The 22,266-nt window shown below is 39.5% G+C and overlaps 1 long non-coding RNA gene across 8 annotated transcripts in view; it reads right to left on the bottom strand.

Moving 5' to 3' along the window:
- Window positions 1-22,266, bottom strand: part of LOC133100991 (uncharacterized) — a 495,678-nt gene that overhangs the window by 341,223 nt on the left and 132,189 nt on the right. For 7 of the 8 annotated variants that reach the window (XR_009702570.1, XR_009702569.1, XR_009702571.1 and 4 more), the window contains exon 2: window positions 10,918-11,001. This is a non-coding gene — a long non-coding RNA (uncharacterized LOC133100991). Of the gene's footprint in view, window positions 1-10,917; window positions 11,002-11,706; window positions 11,800-22,266 lie in introns of those variants that run through there. The other variant, XR_009702572.1, reaches the window with a different exon arrangement.

Raw genomic sequence — 22,266 nt, 5'->3', positions numbered from 1 at the left:
TTGAGGAAGTCAATGAGCCAGCCAGGATCAGGTTGTCTTGAAAATAAATACATGAGACTGAGCTCCAAATGCACAGCTCTGATATATTCAATTCACCGACAGGTACTGGGCCCTACTTTGCCCCAGGGCCCTGGGGACACAGCATTGAACAAGTTCAGGCTCTAGTCTCTACAAGCTTGCAGTCGGGGTAAAGTAATAAACATGTACATGGTCACCATCACACAGTAAATCCAGGCAAACACAGAAGGCAAAGATGAGAAAACGCTCTTTTCAATGCTTTAATTTTTAAACACACTATTCACTGACTGTGGGGCATCGTTTGGGTTTGTTTGTTTTTTAAGTCTAAATACCTGAACTTCAGGCTTATTTTTGCCTTTTTCTAGCCATAAGATCTGAGTCAAATCACATCACCAATTGACCTCAATTTCCTCATCCGTAAAATTAGAGTGTTGGTGTAGACCAGGGGTTAGCAAATAACAGCCTGAGGGCCAAATCCAGCTCCAACCTGTTTTGTAAATGACGTTTATTGGAACACACCCACACCTTTTCATTTACATATTGCCTATGGCTGCTTTCATTCTATGGCAGAGTAGCTGTGACACAAGGCTCACAAAGCCTAAAGTATAATATTTACTATCTAGTCCTTTATAGGAAACGTCTGCTGACCTCTGGCATAGACCATCTCTGAGGCCTCTTCCAGGTGTTTACAAGATTTATGTGGACAGATGAAAGTACTTTGAACACTGAAGATAAACATACAAATGGAAGGAATTATCAAAAGGTACATGCTGGTTCCAGGAAGATAACAATTCTGCATATTCATTCTCATCAACAGCAAACGTTTATTCCAATGGGTCTCTACTCTGGATTCGTATTAGAATCAATTGGAGAAATTTTTTTAAATTAATTTTTATTGAAGTATGGTTGCTTTACAATGTTGTGTTAGCCTCCACTGCACAACAAAATGAATTAGCCATACACGTACAGATATCCCCTCCCTTTTGGACTTCCCTCCCATTTAGGTTACCACAGTGCATTAAGTAGAGTTCCCTGTGCTATACAGTATGTTCCCATCAGTTGTCTATTTTATACCTAGTATCAATCATGTTTATGTGTCAATCCCAGTCTCCCAATTCCTCCCACCCCATCCCTTTCCCCCTTGGTATCCATATATTTGTCCTCTACATCTGTGGAAATTTTTTAAATGTCAATACCCAGGACTCAATGTCTAGAGTTTCTAACTTAATGGGTATGGAGTGAGGACCTGGTATCAGTATTTTTTTAAAACTCTCCAAAAAATTCTAGAATGCATTCAGGATTAAAAAATGCTGATTTATTAAAGGCCTGAACACAATACTATACTTGACTTTGAGAATGTAAGAAATCATAGTTCTTCAAGTAATTTTAAATCGGGTTGTATGAACTTGACATATAAAACAATTAATAAAACATATATAAGAACATTGCTGTATATCAAATAAGCAATATAGGTGAGTGGTCCCCAAACTCAGATCTGTAGACTCTTGCAGAGATGGCTGCATAAGAATTGTCTTGAAAAAAAAAAAATTGTCTTGAGAACTTGTTAAATACACAGCTTTGGGAGCCCAGTCCCAGAGATTCTCATTTAACATATCTGGGGAGAGATTCAGGCATCAGTATTTTAAAAGCTACAGTGATGAGTCCACTGAGTAGCTAGGTTTCAGAATTAGATAGAGAACTCCTAAAGCGAGGTCCCACATCTTTTTATCTTTGACTCTCCAAGGTCTAACCCAGCATCTAGAATTTAGTAGGTATTTGCTAAGTGTTTAATAAATAGACCTTGATTTAGGAAGTGACCAGTGAGTGTTTTGGTGGACAGAGTTAGGGATTTAAGCTTGACCTTGAAAGAGATAACATGAGACTTGTTCTATGTATTAAACAACCATCAGCTGCAACCTTCCTACCTACCCTTCACTCCTACCTTGACTACCAACCTAACCAAAAGATCATTATTTGGGGATCACCAAGCCACTGAGGCCCTCTCAGTCAGACTGAAGTTCATATGATTGCTTAAACCTTTTTTCAGGGAATAGCTCTTTTATACCAACTGGCAGGGTTACTGCCCCATAAACTTACCTTCTGTCATTAGCTTTGACTGTTGACATGTGGAATGACTAGACAGAGTTGAGCAAAGGGTATTTTTGCAGTCTGTGGGGAAGAGTACAGAACATAAATAACCACTGCATCTCATTACAAAATCCTGAATGTGCAAAATATACTGATCCAAGTGCCACAATTAGATTAGCACTTGCCACGCCCATTAACTTCAAAGGGAAATTGAAGCCAAATTTGGGCCCATATGCTCCCTGTCCTTACACTTAAGCAAGTCAGATAATGTCTATTTTCACATTCAGTTAATTTCTGAAACAGCCTACATGATATTTATTGCTCCGGACTCTTATAATTCCCCCAGGCAGCCTTGCTCAAACACCCCGTGAAATCCTCTCGACTTAGAGTTTCACACAACCTTTTGGCCGCACCCTGAACATATCCTTTTTAAAGACACATCATTTTAAATGGCTGAGTGACAGCCTCCCCCATCAGATAAGACGTGATATTGATGCACAAAGATGCATGTGTTTTGTATGAGGGCAAAAGGTTACTGAAGTGGCCAGAATAAAAACTAAGGTGGACATTGGAGGATTGAGATGATTGTCAAGGAATCTTTAAAGAAGAGAGTTCTGAAGGCCTCTCTGTCTCAATCTATGATAGTCTATTGGCAAACCGCCCTACATAATACATCACATTCAGCTCTGATCAGTGGTTCACGGTGGGAGGCTATAAGTGGTCTGAGAAAGAGCCACATTCAGAAGTTTTATTGTGCTAACATGAGGCTGCTATGACAAGTAGATCCCAAAGTTATAAGTCATTCAATGAGACGGCCTCCTCTGGTCAGGGTGCCATTTAGGGACAGGTGTAGGGAATAACTGGCTACATGCAGTGGGTTCAAGGGCCTGGGAAGACCCCTCTGTTCAAACATGTCTCTACTGCTTAAGTGTTAAAGGCCTTGGAATCCCATTATGAGAACCCAGTTCCTTTATGCCTTTTGTCATGGAAACATGTACCACAGAGGCGAGCACAGGCTGGAGGACTGAGTGGGCAGAGAGACACTTGGATGAAAGAGGCCCACAGAGGGCCAGAAATGTCCCTCCAGCAAGCCACAGTTCAGATGATAAAGAAAATTAAAACATGTGACCTCCTGTGTAAAACGAACTGATTTCTCCCTCCTTCCCAGCAGTATCAGAATTGGCTGATGTGGAGCCATGGGTGGAGAGCTGGCTATGCAGTGACTACAAGGTCCATCAATTCTCAAAAGCAGCCACTGCAGCAGAAAGCAGCACAAACCCTCAGGAGAAGCATGGGTGGAACAGGGGTGGGAATTCCACGGGGAAGGATTAGAAGGGATTCTTTCGTAACAATGTGGAATTGGCACAAGGACCCTCAACATCAACATCACCTGGGAGCTTGTTACAAATGTAGATTCTCAGGACTTCCAATTATGATATGCATTTTACCAAAACTCCCCAGGCAATTTGTATGCACATTTGAAAAACACTGGTCTAAACAAAAACATCTAGGACATCAGAAAAAGGGAGAAAGAGGAAGGGAAGGGAAACTGAAAAGAAAAGAGGATATTTATTCTCTAGGGATGGCAGTAAGAATGAGAACTGAGAAAAGGCACCAGTGCCTCCAGGTTGCCTGGGTGGCCTTTGAAAGCAGGGTCTGCAGAGGCAAGTGGGTGTGGAGGGGAGAGTTTGTGGTAGGAAGTGGGGACAGTAGGTGCAGGCACTTTGTGTCAGATGGAGCTAGGGAGGATGAGCTTGGTTTTGCTATTTGAGGTCGTGGGTATAGGCGACTTTCAGTTTCCATTTGAGGGAGCCTGGGTAGGTGCATTCCAGATATGCCGAAATCAACGGTGGAGTGATTCATCTCCAGTCATCTTCCTACCAAATTCCCCTACTATTTGACACCTTTTCCTTAAGCCTCTGCCTCACGGCCCCCAACCTTCCCCACCAGATGACTTTGTCTCAGTCTTCTCTGAGACTGAGGCCACCAGATGAAGGCTCCCTCAACCTCTCTCTTCTCTATCTCGCTGTTTCTCTACATCTTTACCCTCCTTTTTTGGAGAGGAAAGCCTCCTTCATTCCAAAAGTAACTCCACCGAACCACCGATCCCTCTCTTCCTTACAGACACTTGACCCACCAATCATGCTCTCTCTTGCTCATTTAATTTCTCCCTCACTTTCACCATCTATTCCTAAACCAACAATTAACTCAAGTCTCCCCACTCCTGAAGAGTTCTCATTCAAGCTTGCTTATCTTTTCAGCCAACCTCCACCGCTCTGGAATTTTACACCCGGACCTCTTGGTTGGATCACTGATTTCACCTCCTAGTGATGCACTCACCTCTCAGCCCTTGTTTTCTGGCTTCCTGGCCTGCCTATGTGCTTTTGCCCCTGCTGCACCCTCCCTCTGTTCTAGAATGCTCACACCTCTGCCTGGCAGTGTACTATGTACCTGCCAGGTTTGCAAACCCTGCATCCCTCTCCCTGACCCTCACCTGGAGTGCAACCCTGTGCCAGTCCATAGCCCCACCCTGAGACAGGTAGACCAGATATAAAGCTAACTTATCTCATGCTCTGGGATGCAGCATTAGCTAAGATTGGCCACTGCTCCAGGTTCAAGTACGTCTTTATTGTGGGAACTATTTTGAATCTCATGTGTGGGCCCAGTTTTGGCGCCAGCACTGGTTTCATTTTCATGCATCTTATTTTTTGAGCATTTATTATGTGCCAGGCTCTGTGGCACTACCTACACGTGATCTCACTGACTCCTCCCAGCACCCCGGTGCTGGGGAGCCCTACCATGAGTAGACCCATGTTATAAGAGGGTTTGAGAAATTTGCCCAAGGTCACACAGTCAATAGATGGTGGAACCATGCCTCAAACCAGGCTCTAGGGGCTATGCTTGATAAATAGTTGTAACTTTTAATAAAAGGAAGAGTGAGGGATGTGTATGTGTGCGAGCATGGGTATGGGTGTGGGTGTGATGCAGTAATGTTGGGAAAGCTTTCAGGGACCCTGCTACTCATGCCAGATTTTCTGGCCCTGATCAGCTGCTGCCTGGCTGCCAGGAGCTGTTATTATCACTCACTCCTGTGCCCCTGTCACTGGGCCTGTGGGGACTTGCCCTTCCTTCCTGCTCTTGGCCCTGTGATGTTGACAGCTGTACTGGGAAATCACATGCTGGCTGCTGCCACGCTTATCAGACACAGATTGTACGTGCGGATCTGGACGTCCTGCCCACTCTGTCCCTTGCCTGCCCCTATACAGGCGGTCAGGCCACTTCTAGGCCAGGGCCTTGCTCCGTCTGCTTTACCTCTGTGCAAGTTTTCTCTATGCTACCACTTCTCCATGGAGTCTTTTCCCTGGTTCTCCCTGACAGAATTCATACCCTCTGTTATAATCCTTTAACTTTTGACTTATGCTCTCTTTCTGGCTTTTTCACCTGTCTTGTGAACTCCTTCTGATATTTAATCTTCTTTTTTTTTCCAAATTTAAATATTTGTGTATTGAATTAATTAGGACATACTCCTTCAAAACAACGATGGTACAAAAAAAGCTCAAATTGTTAAGTGTGTTGGGGAAAAATGAGTCACTGGAAGTAGAAATCTACCAGGAGAATAAAAACAATGATAATGAGAACAATAATAGCCAATAAGCAATATTTTTAACATGCTTTACAATTACCAAACACCAGACTCATTGTCTGGCCCTCGCTGTCCCGGAAGATGCACTCTGTGACTCACTGAAAGCCACATAGCAAGTATAATGGTGACAGGACTCAACCCCCAGGCTCTCGCTTCAAATCCTACCTTCTTCCTAAAATGCCTTTTAAAGAAAAGATTTCTGTCTCATCAACCAGCTCATCTGGGTCATTTGAAAACCTCAAGCAGAAATTCCTCAGGTCAGCATTATGTGTTCTCCAAGAGCAAGCATCTTCAAACAGAAACCAAAAACAATGAAAACCAAATACCAATGGCTTCTGGCTTCTCTTCAGTGGTAGCAAGTCTTAGTTCTTTTTCCTTATTCCATGTGAAATCTTATAACCCCCAAGGGGTGTTGTGGGCTTTCTAATGGTGGAGTAGAGACATGAGCTTAGGAAATGCAACCTTCTCCTTCCTCCCCTCTACCAATGCTAAGTACACCGTCATGCTCTTACATTTTATTCACTTTGAATTTAAAGTCAATGAGACCATAAAGGACCAGTTTTGTATTTTGTTGTCTTATCCCCCTGCAGCTTCCATAGCAAAACTAAATATGTGGAACATCAAGTCTTTATGAATCTCACCTCCACCAAGAGAACTGAGTATGCACTTTTTGAGGACTTCAGTTTATTCAAGATGGTGAGACAACTTTAGAAAAAAAAATTCCCTTAATATAAGAAGTCTATAGGCCAAATGGACTTCCCTTTCTGGTCTAAATGTCATGTTTGTGAAAGTGGTGTGGTATAAAGAGCAAAGTATGGAAATGAAAAATTATGCCTCTGCTGAATAAACCAGACTCTGAGCTGCCTGATTTGCTGCCCCTCCTGGTTTGCTTCTCCCTCTCATGGCTGGTGCCTTCTCACCTCTCAGGTCTCCACTCAAATATCACCTCCCAGGAGATACCTCCTAAAATTGCTCTTTCTCCATTACTTTTTAACCCCTTTTCCTCCTCCTCATTATTTTATTAATAGCATTTATCACTATCTGGCATTTTATTTTTATTTGTTTATTTATTTATTGTCTGTTTCCTTCTACTAGAAGATAAGACCTTTATGTGAATTTGTCTTAATTATTGCTGTTTTCCCAGAAACCAGCTTCCTAAAATCAATTCCCTGAATAAACATTCAGGATGCCACTTATAAATAAAACAATTCTATTTTTTCTTCATATGTTGGAGAAACTGTAGGATCTAGGGATACCATTAAAGATAAATAGGAGGCCAAGGTTTGTTCATTGCTAAGGATTTTCCACTGCAGACACTACAGAGAAGGGTCTCTTCACTCAGAATTTTTCTGTTTTCTCAGCATCACAAACACAGTATTTGGGTAAGAGAGAAAAGTCCAGTAAGTCTGCATCTTATCTGAAATGTCAAAGAAAAGAAAGTGAAACAGAGAAACATTTGTTCCAGATTTGTTGGAAAGATTCTAAAAAACTCAGCGCCTGAAACCCACTCTGTGGGTTCCTTTTAATGGTTCAATTTGGTTTTTAAACCTTTTTCTCGTCAGAGCTGAGGAAGAAAGTAAGATTCATTTACTCATTCAACAAACAGCTCAAACATCACACCTCTGAAAGGTTTCCCTCATCGTAAGTTCTAATGGAATACCCCCCCACCCTTCTATCATTTTCTAGCTTATTATACTCTGTTAATTTCCTAGGAGTACTTATCTCTATCTGAAGTTATATTTTTATTAATGTTTTACATATTCATTGTCTGATTCTTCCTGGTAGAACATAAGCTCCATGAGAGCAAGAGTCTTGCCTCTTCTCCACTGATGCTTCTCCAGAACCTAAGAGTTTTCAACACATGGAAAATTCTCAACAGGCAGCTGTTGAATAAATGAAGGAATGAAGTTGCAAGGGCTCTGTGAAGGCTTTCTTGACAGCTCTGGCCTCATTTTGACAATTCTTGCTTTTCTGAATACTCTTGCATCCATCGCTCTTCCCCATCACCAGGAATTTAGTCTCTAGGGTTCTCTTCCCTAACAGCTGTACAGTACCACTGAGTCCTTTGCTGCTTCATTACACCAAACTAGCATAAACACAAGCTCGTTGGTGATTACTTCACACACTCCTATTTTGTTTCCCCAGCAACACTGTAAGCTTCCCACAGAGAAGGCCTATGTCTTAGGCTAAGGAACAGAGAAGGAAGAGAAGGGTTTTGAAAAAATGATAATGAAGTGAGTTTTAAAAATACTAAATTTGTATGCCTATGGTATATGCAGGTAGAAATGTCCAATAGACAGTTTATGTGTATGGATCTGATGTCAGAAAAGAAGTCTAAGCTGAAATCATTCATTTGTAACTTGTCAACATCTGTTCAGTATGACTAACGAGTTGAGTGTATGCGCTCACTCCGGGAGAGAGCAGACATTGAGAAGATGAGCAACAAAGGGCAGAGCCACAGCACTGCCACCAGGGCCAGGCAGAGGAAGGAGGATGAGAAGGGCCCATGTCAGCGGTAGGAGGGGGACCAGAACACTGCATCTTGTGGATGCTAAGAACGTGGACACTCTCAAGATGGTAGAGAATGGTCAATGATGGCAAGTGTCACAAAGAATCCAAGTCAGAAAAGACTGGAAAATGGCCCCTGGATTTGGCAGTGAGTCTTGCTATAGCAATTTCACCTGAGGAACGAGAACGGAAGCCTGATTGAGAGGGACTGAAAATGGACTTTACTGGAAGATGAGTAATTCAGCAAAGTGAGTCAAGACAGTGCCCTTTACAAGCTTAGCTTTGAAGACAAGGAGAAAGATAGGCTGGTACCTAAATCTGAGCTTCTGTGGAAAATAAATTGAGTTTAGTACTCAAAAGGTGGTTTCAAATTGTGCATTTGAAATGTGTACAGTTTATTGTATACCAATTATACCTCAATAAAGTGTTATTTTTAAAAAGCACATTTTAGAATTTCACAAAATATAAGTATCTTCTCATTTGAGAATAAAATTTCAAATTCATAATAACATATTAAGATATTTTCTGACATATAAATGAGAAAAATCCAGTATAAGGAAAAAACCAGAAACAGGTAAACTAATACTCCTGGTTTACAAATAATAGTAAGAAAAAAATCAATAGTTAACAGAAGAACTTTTTTTCTTATGGTAGGGAGCAGAAAAGCATTATGACCTGGAATATGGGCCAGCATAGAAAAAGGAGTGGAATTATGTTATTTTAGACCTATCTAAGAGACTAGAAAATGGACTAGATCATGACCCAAATCAAGGCAACTACAAGCCAAATTAAGACCCCCAAGAAAGGCTCAAAGAGTTTCCTGAGCACAGATGAAAAGGCCTTAATGTCATCAAAGCTTCACTTAGGGTCATAATGAGAGAAAAAACATGTAGATATACATTGGGTAGAGAAGGGAGAATAACATCTAAACTAAATATTGGTCCTTTTCCAAAGATTCAGCAATTATCCTACCAGAGTCCTAAAAACCGAAGGGAATAAAATGCCAAGGTTTAAACAATTAATAGTTAGTAAACTCAAAGGTGAGACAGGTAGACAAAACTGAAGAGAAATATTAACTCAGTGAAAGCTGGTTTTTCAGAATGCAGCCATCTAGAATTCTCTCTACAGTGTTTTCATGTGGAATAGAAAAAAATGACAAATAGAAAGTCAGTAGATTAAATACTAATGTGTACAGTCTTTTATACTTTTCCTCACTGGATCCTTAAAATAATTCAGAGAGGCAGGCAGTGTGCCAGAGTGGCAGTAGGCCCCCACTAACCCCTGAGTGATATTTATCTTTTGTGTTTTCACACAAATGGACCTTGAGAGGTAATGTTTTTCCTTTGACCTGTCCTGTTTTCCCACAACATTATCCAGGGAAGCAGATTTATCAGAGACTGAAAATGCAATAGAATAAGCAGGGAAAAGTGGAGAAGAGGCATTTTATATCTGTTGAAATGTGTACCATCACCTTATTACTTTAAAAAATATATCTAAGCATTAAAGATAAGTGATATGGTCACCAACTTACTAATTAGAGAACTAGACAAGAGGCTAAGTGATGTAATCATCCTATTCCAGATTGCAACTCGTGATTAGAAAAGCAACTTCCAGTACCTGCCACAGAATTAGTAGAGAGTCATTATGATGTTCTATACCCCTGTGACCTCAAGGCAACCAGTGGGAAGTGATGGTCATGAAAGCATGATGATTCATAAGACCTGACAAGGTATTCAGCATCAATTTGGTATCCAAGGTACTAGCATCTTCAGCTATTCATCACTCTTCCCACTTCTCCCAACCCAATCCTGTCTATCCCCCCTAAAATAATAGCTAGTATTCATAGAGGACTTACTAACCATTGTTCTAAGCACTTTTCACGTACTAAGTCACTTAATTATCACAACTCTATGAGTAGGTGCTATTTTTTGCATATTCATTTATAGATGAAATTGCCATGACACAAATAGGTTAGGTAATCTACCCAGTTGGCACGTAGCTGGTGAGTATGAGAGCACATTCAAGCCCAAGCAGTCTAGAATCAGAGCTCTCATTCTCAATCACTAGGCAATACTGTCTTTTATTTCAGATCATAATCATCTCTCTTCTGGACTATTACAACAGCTTCCTAGCTGCTCTCCATTCAAGTTACCTCTTTTCACATTATTATTTTTTATTATAAAAATAATATTCAAATACATTCTCCAGGTAAAATATTATAATAGCATGAATCAGACAAAACCCCTTTTGGCCACCAGCTGCAATCCCAGGTTCCTCCCCAGGGTCTGGTGTGTCTCCTTCTAGATGTTTTTCTGCATATGTATATACCTTTAAAAATATTCAGTATTGTTTGATAGATTTTTAAATAAATTTTATTATATTAATTTGCAAATGTTTAATTAATCTCTATATTTTCATGGGCATGCTAAATCAAAACAGTGTGACCTTTAAAAGAAGAAAAATCCATTCCCTTTCTTGAAAAACTACCCCCACCCCAAATGGAGATGGTACAACCCTATTGAAGTGCTCTACTACTCCCCTTTTAGTATCAGTGAAATCAAGCAAGTCCGCCAGAGGAAAAGACGAGGAAAACTAAAGGAGCAACAGGTTGAGTGGTATATACAGAGAAGGATGAGGAGAACAATTTTATAGCAGCTCACCCGTGGATGAAACAGTCCATGGATGAGGGCATCCTCATCTGGGAATTTGCCATGCAATGAAGCCAGATCCACTTCTGATAAAGTCTGTGTAAATAACCAGAATATCAGGTTACTTGTGCATCTCATTCCAGTGGCAACCTGGCATATCAGGATAACATTATGTTTCCACTCACTGAACTAGTCCCTTTGTGGATGTGAATGTGTTTACCTCTTTACTTGTCTACTGTTTCCAGAGTATAAGAATTGCATCTCTCTTCTGCTGCGGTACCATCACTTAGCTCAGGACCTGGCACGCACTTGGAGCTCAATAAATATTTGTTGAATGACTGAATAAAGCCAAAGGTGTGTGATTAATTCTGATTATCAAGGTTCCATGAATTTTCTACCTTGACTTTTTGAAGCTTCAGAAGACAGAATGATTTGATCACCCATGGCCATTGTACATTGATCTAAACAGTTATAGATCTACAGCAGACACTAATAACAAACCACCTAAATTATACCTACCTATGGCAGGTAGGTATAATTAAGAGTTAACAAATGTCACCATATGCTTGCTGTGTGACCTTGGACAATTTTCTTAACCTCTCTCTTCAGTTTCCTTCTCTGTAATAATGAACACAATAAAACCTTTAGGATTTAGTGAGGACTAGGTGAACTGATACATAAAAGCATCTAATAATGTGTGAGACACTGAGTGAGTCCTCAGTAAATGTCAGCCCTGTGCCTATTTCTCCTTCTGCCCACTCGCCACCCCCTTCCTAATAATAAGGCTTTGAGTTTATTTACCCTGATAAGCATTTCTCTTCTCTCATTTCCATTTGTGGCAATCTGGGCAACAACTTCTTTCTTTTCCAGTGCTGACCTACTGTTTGGTTGGAATCAGTCCCAGGGCTCTGGGCTCTAGAGACTGCCGTTAGACTATGAAGCATTATGGATCAAATCCAAGTGCTACAGCATATAATGGCTCTGGCCACTAAAAAACAAATGCAAACTGTTTTAGCTATTTTATGGAGTGCAGTACATACCCAAAAGTTTATAATAGGGTTACCAAATACGGTGTTCTAAAACTCAAAAAATCATCCAAAAATTACTCATCTCCTCATAGACATAACTTGCTACGTTGAATATTAAAACAGACACCTCGCTCTTGAGTCTAAAGTTTTCTCCAAAGTTCTCACAATTATAATTTCAAACCAGTGAATGTTATTCAAACAGGGAAAGACAGAATCTTCAACTTACTTTCACCCTGTGAGACTCTTTATCCAACTCCTACCATATCTGCTTCCTCAAATTCTTTTAGATCTACCTAAAATCCCCTTATTTACAAAATCTTAGAGTCTCAGAAACACTTGCATTTATTCTGTCATGTACACACCCTAACAAGTCATCCTAGGGCTTTAAAAAGAATTTAAGGAGACTCAGCTAAACACAATCCTTCCCCTTTATAAGTCTTGCTTCTCTCCAGCATTTAAGAACATCTTCCCACAAACCATTGGGGCAGAGCTACTGGGTCACTGCCTGAATGATCTCCTAGCAATTAGACGTGTCTTTAAGGCATGATATCCATTACTTCTCCTTCATCCTGCATTACAACTTGAACAATGCCCGGCTCAATAAAAGCAGTGTTTCTACTATCCTGGTTAGGTTCCAACCTCAGCCTTCAAGTGGTGATCTGTCTGGGTAGCTTATAAATCTTGTTTAAAAAAAAAAAAAAAAAGTTCTTGCTTTGAGACCTGGGGAGTGTCAAGAATTGTTGGAGTATTTTCTTCATGTGCCCTTCGCCTAAAGATTACATCTTTTGCTCAAAGATTTAACAAGAGCCACCCGGTTAGAATTATAGTCAATAGGATTAGCTAAGCATACTACACCCCAAAGACAAGCAGCAGCTGGATTACTGTGCCACAGCTCACCTATTTGTAAGAGATGATCTCAGAGTTCCTTATTCACAGAAAACTCAAAACCCTGGGGAATTCATACACCACTCACGCATCATTACAAAAGAATTCCAAAGTGGAAACTAATATATAGATGGGTCTGAATAGGCCTGGGAAGAACCTTATTTTCTCACTTCTGGATTCTGGCTAGCTAAGCCTCAGTCCTGAGGGCCAAGTAATTGCTGGGAGGAGGGGTGAGGGGACCCAATCAGGGGAGTTATTTCAGGACCTAGATCTTTCCATTGCCCCGATCATCCTTCATGTGTCATATATCTTTCCAAGGCTTGGTTCCCACCTGTAGTGAAAAAATGCCTGAGAATCTTAAAGTACAGTGTGTTTTATAATACCATTAATTCCTTAAAGCAGCTTGTTAAAGTACCTTAATTCTTGAAGGATGGAAACGAGACAAAGAGAAACACAAGCTACAAAATTCATCCTCAGACTAGTTCATCAGCTGACTGGTTGACTATAATATTCCATTAATAATAAGATAAGGCAAAGATGAAAACAATCACTGGGAATAAGCACATTTCAAACTGACAAAAGTCCCAGACCATTTAAAATGGTAAATTAAAATTTAGATCTCCGATCTCTCTCCCTCTCTCTCTCTCTCTCCCCCTCCCTCTCTCTCTCTCTCTCCCTCTCTCTCTCTCTCCCTCTCTCTCTCTCTCTCTCTCTCTCCCTCTCTCCGATCTCTCTCTCTCTCCCTCTTTCTCTCCCTCTCTCCCTCTCTCTCTCCCTCTCTCTCTCTCCCTCTCTCCGATCTCTCGCTCTCTCTCCCTCTCTCCCTCTCTCTGATCTCTCTCTCTCTTTTAAAAAGCAATTTTGTCCCAACCCCAACACAAGTTAAACCACTAAAACCACTTAAATTATAGTGATGAAATCATAGCTTTTGGAGTTGAGATCTGCTTTGCACCATTCCAAGGAAACCCAGCTACACCTTTAGAAAACTTTGTTCCTTTTTTGACCATGCAATGAATTTTAATAAACAGTCCATTATTTTGTTGCAGCCTTTCTCCTGGTGGTGAGGGGTGAGTTTGGGAGGGGTGGGGCAGAGGTTGGGAAATCTGCGAGTGAAGCATTTTTTCATACCTCGATTAAAATGGTTAATTAGGTGCAACAGAGATTCCTTAGATGCTACAGAATTATATCAAATCCTTATGTCAAACTTCTTAGTTTTGAGGAGAGTTCACTCCCATTTTAAATGATGTTCTTTAGATTTGCCATTTGGCAATACTGAAACTAAAAAAAAGCTCAGGAGAAAGAAACAAAATCAAAAAACACTGACAGTTTGAACATACCATCAATTTTTCAAGGGCAAAGACTAAGACTCCTTCTCATACAAGTCAACATAAAACACTTTGGGGGCAGTTAGGAGAATTATCTGCTTATGATATCAACCCTAGAAATGTCCCTGTAAACATCCTCACTGATAATTCTTCATCCACCAGTTTCTTACAACCAACAAGACCCAATTCAGCAGCTACCACAAGTGGCCCAAACTGCCTATAGGAAATTATGCAAGTTTCTCTTCCTAAGAACTGCAGCCAAAAAAAAGGTAAAAAAAATCTTGGACCAGAAGAATTGGGTCACAGGATGAGAGAGACACCACTTTCTTCAATATTATTAATTCTTGATTTTTAAGGAAACATGGTTCCCATTAGGCTAAGAGAGTTTCTTAAATGTGACCTACATTCAAGCGTAATTATCTTTCTTTCCCAACTGGCAAACATACACTGTATAACCTCGTTATAAAATCCCGTAATTAATACAGTTTTGAATGTTAAGAGCCAAATTATCTGACCTAAAATGTAGTAAGGTATATAATAGTTGAAGACAATCAGAATAGTCTGGACTCTACCTTAGGCTTGCCCCCGATGTTTTGAAACAATAGCTCTTCCTTTATACAACATGACTTATTTTATCAGTGGAAGTTATCCATGAGTTCACTGGGAGAAGTTAGGAATGCTACATCCTTACTAAATATTCAGAAATAGTTTTAAATATTATTTTAAAAGTACAACCAAGAATAGAACTAAAACAACACATGAAGCTTTATGGCAGTAGGAATTTATTCTGTAGACAGATTACATTATTTATTTATGCTGTTGTATTTATGGGGTTTTATTAAGTGGTATCTAAGAGACATATTGTATTTTCAGAGAAAAGGACTGAAAGGTTTGGATCTAAGTACCAGGCCAGCACTCACCAGCTCTCTGATCTTAAGTTTATCACTCAAATCCATTTCTCATCTGTAAAATGGAGTCGTGGCAATACCTATTCCACAGTGTTGTTTTAAAGAACAAATATAATCATTTGAAATAATTAATACCTCAAAACGATTAAATAAATTTTGGCTTGTTAGTCTACCTTCACATATTACGAAAACAGCCAGAGAAATGACACATGCTAAAAGATATCTTAAATATGTCCACTGAAGGGCTTCCCTGGTGGCGCAGTGGTTGAGAGTCTGCCTGCCAATGCAGGGGACACGGGTTCGAGCCCTGGTCTGGGAAGATCCCACATGCCGTGGAGCAACTAGGCCCGTGAGCCACAACTACTGAGCCTGTGCGTCTGGAGCCTGTGCCCCGCAACAAGAGAGGCCGCGACAGTGAAAGGCCCGCGCACCGCGATGAAGAGTGGCCCCCGCTTGCCACAACTAGAGAAAGCCCTCGCATAGAAACGAAGACCCAACACAGAAAAAAAAAAAAAGAAAAAAAAAAGAATAATAATAATAATAATAATAAAGTAAAAAAAAAAAAAGTCCACTGAAAATACATTTTTACAAATGACATTGGCTATAAATAAATACTGAAACGCATTTAGAAATTTCAGATCATACAAATATGCATTCAAAAATTAACATGGACTTCCAGTTAAAGATGACAGATTGTACACATGTATTTATATTCTTTTCCATCCAGAAGCCCATTAAAATGTCAATGAAGAATGTAAGTAGGTATAAACTCATAAGATAAGAATATATAATGGTCATTAGCTCATAGAAGACTTAAATTTTTGGAAGATGACAAGTAGATGTAGATATACTAACAGATGAAAGGCATATAAAGAAGTGAGCTTAGAGTAAAATGAAAGGGAAGTAGCTGGTGTAGTAACAGAGATGGAAATAAGCTGCCGAGAAGAACCATTGAGATGCTCAGAATTCTGAAAATGCAGATACAACAGGGGAGGGAATGACACATAAGACTGAAAAATAGAGGAAATAGATCCAAATTCTGTTTATGGGACAGCTGATTTCATCACTATGTAAATCACAAACCAGTCATGGTGTTTGCCTTACTTTAAAGTGTGAACAAAAAACCAAAGATTCCCAAACATTTGAAAAAGTCCCCAATGTGGCAGATTCTGACCAAAATAAACAAATAGGAATACTGATTCCAAAATAAAAAGATATAATGTGAAGAACAGAAATTTTTACAGAAACTCTAACATCCTTAGAAAGATTCAAGAATACATTGCATCCACAAGACAAGAAAAGGATAGTATGAAAAAAGAACAGATTAAGAAGGAACCTTGATTTAAAGAATATGAGTGCCAAAGGAAAAAAGAAAAAGAAATTTTAGAATACAGAATTAAGAAATTCTCCCAGAAAATAAAAATTTAAAAGACAAAAGGATCAAATCCGGAGAATTAATAGATAATTATTAGGAATTATGGAAAATGAGTAGCAAAAATGGAAGGGAGAAAATTTTTCATTTGATTAATACAAGAGAATTTTGTATAGCAGAAAGATTTAACACTTCAGATTGGAATAGCCCACCAATGACTGTAAAAAGGCCTCCATCGATGATTGTTCCCAAAAGAAAAAAAGCAGAAAGAAAAAGCAAATCATCAAAGAATGAGAATCAAGCTGGCATGAAACTTCACATCAGCAATACTGATGATTAAGAAAAAGGAACACTGCCTTTGAAATTCTGAGGAATTTTACATTTTCTATACCTAATTAAATTATTATTCAAGTGTGAACTTAGATCACACTTGCATGTGCTGATTTTCACACATTCAAACAATCAGAAAAGTTGCATCTCACATACCCTTTCTTAGGAATTTTGATGAGTATGTACTGCTGCAAAAAGAAGTAAACGAAGAAAGCAAAGGACTCGAGTTCCAGAAATGAGGAAACAAAAGTAACACCAAGATGATCACTATTAGCAGGCCTACATAACAAGTACAGGTAAGAGTAGCAAGATGAAGAGCTTCAAAGGAAAGCAGTTTCTGGAAAAATTTAACAAAATCTCTGAATGGTCAAAAAAAACAAAAATTAGAACACGAGAAAGGGAAGTAGTATAAGAAAAAAAAGGCAATTAGAAACTCCAGAAAAATTAAAAGTTGTACAAGAAGTATAATACACTATGTGATACTGCAATCAACAAGATTGAGCCTCAATATAAACACTATTATTGGTTTACAACTTTAGAATCAACTGATAGACAAAGATGGTAGAATGACGATGAGAGAGAAGTCAAATGTTAACAACCTTGACATTGTAGAAATACAGATTACAAGAGGTACAGATTGGGAGGGAGAAATGGGAGAGGAGAACTGAAAAGATGCGGACACAAAATAAACTGTCTCTTGTTAAAAGAATAAGTGTTTCACTTAAAGTTGCAAAAGGAATAAGTATTTTATCTAAAATTGCATAGGTAACCAATAAAGATCTAAAGTAGAGATATGACTAAAGGAGGTACTGAATGACTTAATCATGTTACATTCTCATCTATCTGCATAGGAAGACAACATATAATACCTAAAACTAATAACCCAAGATTTAGCAGTATAAGAATATTGCTTAGAGATATAGAGGTAAAGAACCAAAGGAAAAAATACTATAAAAGTTAAAATTTATATCTGAGAAGAGACTGAAGATAAGGAGTAGACAGAGAACTACTGCTTTTTAGTGCAAGTGCTTTTATCTTTTTTGTTGTTGTTACCATGTGTGGTTTTTGTTTTGATAAAAGTTTTTAATTATTAATGTAAAAATACAAATGTATAAATTTTACTAAGAAATGTGTGATCCACTATTATGCACATATTGATCAAATTTATGTAAACATTAAGGGACAAAGTCTTCTTCTACAATATATTTAATTATATTTAATGCTGAATTTGATTTCAGAACGGGGAGATGCTCACTTTATTTTGATAAACAGATGCTAGCCAACCGTCAAGCGTTCCAAACCCAGCAAGATGTAAAGTATCTTCAAATATCCCCTCCATTTGGAGACATCTGTGCTCATTGATTTACAATGTGCACGGACTGCCTGATTATTTTATTATGACATTTGTTACTGCAGGAATTATTCATTAACATTCACCAGCAAGCTGAGAACACGTGGGGCTGATATCTTGATTCAGAACCCTAAACCTAAAAGGAATATAAGTACTTGGTAAATTTAGAAGCAGATTCTACTCTACAACCACCACCCTTCTTCATCTACCTTTCATAGACATTTATCACTACCTACAGGTGCATTTTGCATGGAATGTCCTTTGTGAGCAGCAGAGAACAAAGGGAGTTTCCTGTAAAATGATGCTGACACATGATCATTGATGTCTATTATCTTGCCAGAACCTTGCCTATTGAATATCGTCCCTGGCTATTATTCAGATATTGTTTCTTTGGATGGGTAAGACAAAGATGGGAAGTCCACTTAAATGCTCAAACAGTACCCTCTGCTGGTTGAGTTTGAGCTGAAGACTTGATTTGTAACAGGGCTTAGTCACACTGACAACACATGGAAAAAAGAAAAGAAAGCAAGTTAAGGCAAACATAAAAATCAACTAACTTTAGTTACATATAAGGAAACTGACATTGGAGGCATCATATCACATATATGATGCATATGTACTTTATTAAATCTTAATAGAATGCTTTGCTCTTGCAAAAAGTATATATTATAATTAGGGATTTTGCATATTACATTCAAATTCTCTGCTTTACAAAATGATTCATCACAAGTTCCCCCAGTGAGTGTCTCTAGTGCTCTGAATGTGTGGTGTGATTTACACTCTGTCTTGTGGGAACATGTATAATTGTATAAAGTAAAGTGGTTTCTTGCATCACAGCCTGGGACTCTTATACCATACCAGAGATGTCTGCATTACTTGACATGTTTATAAATGTTTAGGAGAAGTTCAAAATTAATTTGTGCTGTCTTGCTAATACGTAAGGAACAGTGGTTTGGAGATGGCAAGATTAATTTATCTGACCAAGGAAGGAATAAGTAACATATGTTTCTGGGACAAGGGCTATCTTATGATCTATCGTGCTTAATACAGTAGAAATGCTTAATAAATTGAGTAGCAATTAAAAACAGGTACTGTCCTACATTTAGAAGTATAGAACCAGCATTTTTTATACCTTTGACTAAAAATCAAATATGTATTCAGCTGTCCAGGCCTGTCATGGTGGGGGGTTCACAATGTATAAAGCATGTCCTATTCTCACTAAGGATTTGCAGTTGACAAGAAAAGTCAACATATTTTAGGCCATTAAATAGTGGTACACACTGCTAGCCTTTTTTCTGTTTCCTCCAAAGTAAGAGTGGGAGGAATTTAAATGCCCACAGGCACCAAGAAATACGGTACATGCTGAGTTTGAGGAAAAGCACATGGTTCTCTTGGTCTATCTTTCATTTATTAACAAGACAGGGTTACAAAGAAATAATTCTCCAGTATAAGAAATGCAACAGTGCAAACATGATGACAGGTAGTAACTGAAGCTTGCTTCAGCATCGGGGAGACAATAATGAGTAGGAAGACTGATGAAATGGAGAGTGTGCGCCCCACCTAAACTGATCATACATTCATTGATTGTCACTGTCGCCATGAAGCCCTGAGGGCCAAGGGTTTGTCAGATCTTATACTTTTTCAAAAGGAGCTTGAAGTCAGAATATTTACGCAACATTTACTCTTTGAGGCTCAAAATTTTCCAGAAGAGTCTGTGAGCCAAAACAAACATCTACAAACTAAATTTATCCCCCAGGCCAGCAGTGTCTAGTGACCATAGACTAAAAGTTCTTTCCTTCTGCTTCAGGCCTTTGCACATGCCCTTCATTCTGCCAGTAATTTTCTTCTCCCATTTCCCCTCCCTTCCTCGCAGTTAACTACACTCATCTTTCTGGTATTTACTCAGTCACTATTGCTCCCAGAAAGTCTTCCCTGATCTGCTAGATTAGGTTAGGTCCCCTTGTGATGGCCTCTCCCATCTTTCTGTGCCTTTCCATCATAGCACATAGCACGGTTTGTCATTATATGTTTATTTGTATACTTATTTGATGTTTTTCTCCTCCACCATGAGACAGGCAGGGCCATGTCTCTTTTGTTCAGGAGCCTATTGCCCATCCTAAGGTAGGCATTAGAAAGTAGTTGCTGAATAAGCAAGTAATGACTTTAAAGTAATTCTTCATAGGTATACCTGGAACTGATCATCTACAATTAATATCACATGATCCCTTAGGTTTGGGCTTTGGAAGCAGAAAGGTCTGGGTTTGAACCCCAGATAGCTCACCTACTGTCTGTGTGATGTAGTTGCTGAATCTCCGTGAGTTTGTTTCCTCATTTAAAACGTGGAACCTCCTAGATTTGTGCAGAGGCCTAAAGATAATGCATTCATCATACAGTGCAAACATGTAGTCAGTGCTCAAAAAATGTTGTTATTATTGCCACTAACACTAACAGTCAGTCTACTCACACTAGGTGGCCCATATCCCCCTGGTGCAGTGGCGAGTGTCTGGCAAGTCTGAGCTAACAGGCCCACTGCTGTGCCTTCGGCCTCAGAGCAACACCCCTACCCCTACCCCCCAGCAACAGCACTATCCTACCAACCAAGCAAATCAGCATTCAGAGAAATCAGGCCTGGAAGAGGTCTTACAACCCAGTGTCTTGATCATCAATTTTTTTTTTGAAGTCAGAAAGACTTATTCACCACTGATCTTTCCAGATTATGTAACTGATCTTAATAATCCACCCCTTAAGAATGCTTGATACGTATCTCAGGCACACCTGCCAGGAATGAGTTATGAACTTAAGATGGATCAATGAACATATTATTCCCAGGGTAGGGCACATGATCCTTGATTTAGAATAACTGGGAAGGAGACACTATGGTGTGTGTCATGGAAAGCAGGGAAGATTGGAGCCAGACTCACCTGCATTCAGAGTTTTTGTCGCCAACCAGCTCTGTGATCTTGGACAAGTCCTTAGAACAAGTCCTTGCCTGTAAAACTAACCCCATAACACCTGCTTGGAGCATTGTTTTGAATATTAAAGATAATATGTGGGAAAGAGTCTGGCATGGAAGAGGTGCCCAATGAATGACAGTTATGTAACAAAAGGGAATCAGAGCACTGAACTCACGCCTCACCCCCACCTCCCCACCTATTAAATTTTATTTAATAGAATTAAATAAAATTCGATTGAATTTACACAAAATAGCACAGACCACTGCAGGCTGGCTTGTACACTGTGAATCATAGGATTTCAAACTTATAATGGAAGAAATAGCACAATCTTTGGAAATTTATGGATAAACTGGGCCAAAAGTTTGACTGCCATGTACAGCTCTTCATCCTCTATGTTCACAGAAAAGCAGGGAGAAATCTGAGGCCACAGATAGCACTTCCCTGGAAGGCGGGCCAGGAAACCAGCATTCCCTAGTCGCTGTCCCACTGCAATCCCTGTTTCCAGCATTTGCCTTCTAAAGTCAAGCTGATCTGGCACATCTGGTGACTCATTTCTGTACCACTTTGTAACAGAATGTCCATAAGTTTCACCCGTCATCTTTTTAATTTGTTTATTTATTTTTACTGTCTCACACTAGCCTCCTTGGCTCTTAGCCTCCCCTACAAACTGAGCCCAATACAGGTTATCATCACTTCCTATTCTGAGCTTCTGTGGTTCTGGGTTCTGCCCACATGGCAGCACTCCCTGAGTCTGACCCGGTACCTGCTTGTCATCCTAAGAACACAGCACCGTTGTCTGATTTATCTGTTTTCCCAGCAACTGGTACATAGTAGGTGCTGGTATCTATCTACCAAAGAAACTAATTGTGGCTGATTTAAGCAAGAAAGGAATGTATTCAAAGGATGTTGAGTAGTTCCCTGAATCACTAGAAAGCCTGAAGATCCAAATTCTAGATCTTTGTGTCTAGAAACCGAGGCCCCAAATAGCACCCAGCATTCATCAGGCAAAACACTTCTTCCCTCTCCCTCCGCTCTTTGGTAACAACTTCCCAGTTTAAAATCCAGGACAGCTCTCCAGGCCTGCCTGCAGGGGAAGTGGGAAAGTAGATATCTAGCATTTTCAACTTCTCACATGAGAGATGGCCTCTGGCCCAGCAAGACTTAAAAGGTAAAGAATTCCTGCATAGAATAAGGTTCAAATGTAGGGC

Source organism: Eubalaena glacialis, chromosome 11 (assembly GCF_028564815.1).
Source record: "Eubalaena glacialis isolate mEubGla1 chromosome 11, mEubGla1.1.hap2.+ XY, whole genome shotgun sequence".
Classification (NCBI taxonomy): domain Eukaryota; kingdom Metazoa; phylum Chordata; class Mammalia; order Artiodactyla; family Balaenidae; genus Eubalaena; species Eubalaena glacialis.
This window is presented reverse-complemented; position numbering and strand designations above follow the sequence as displayed.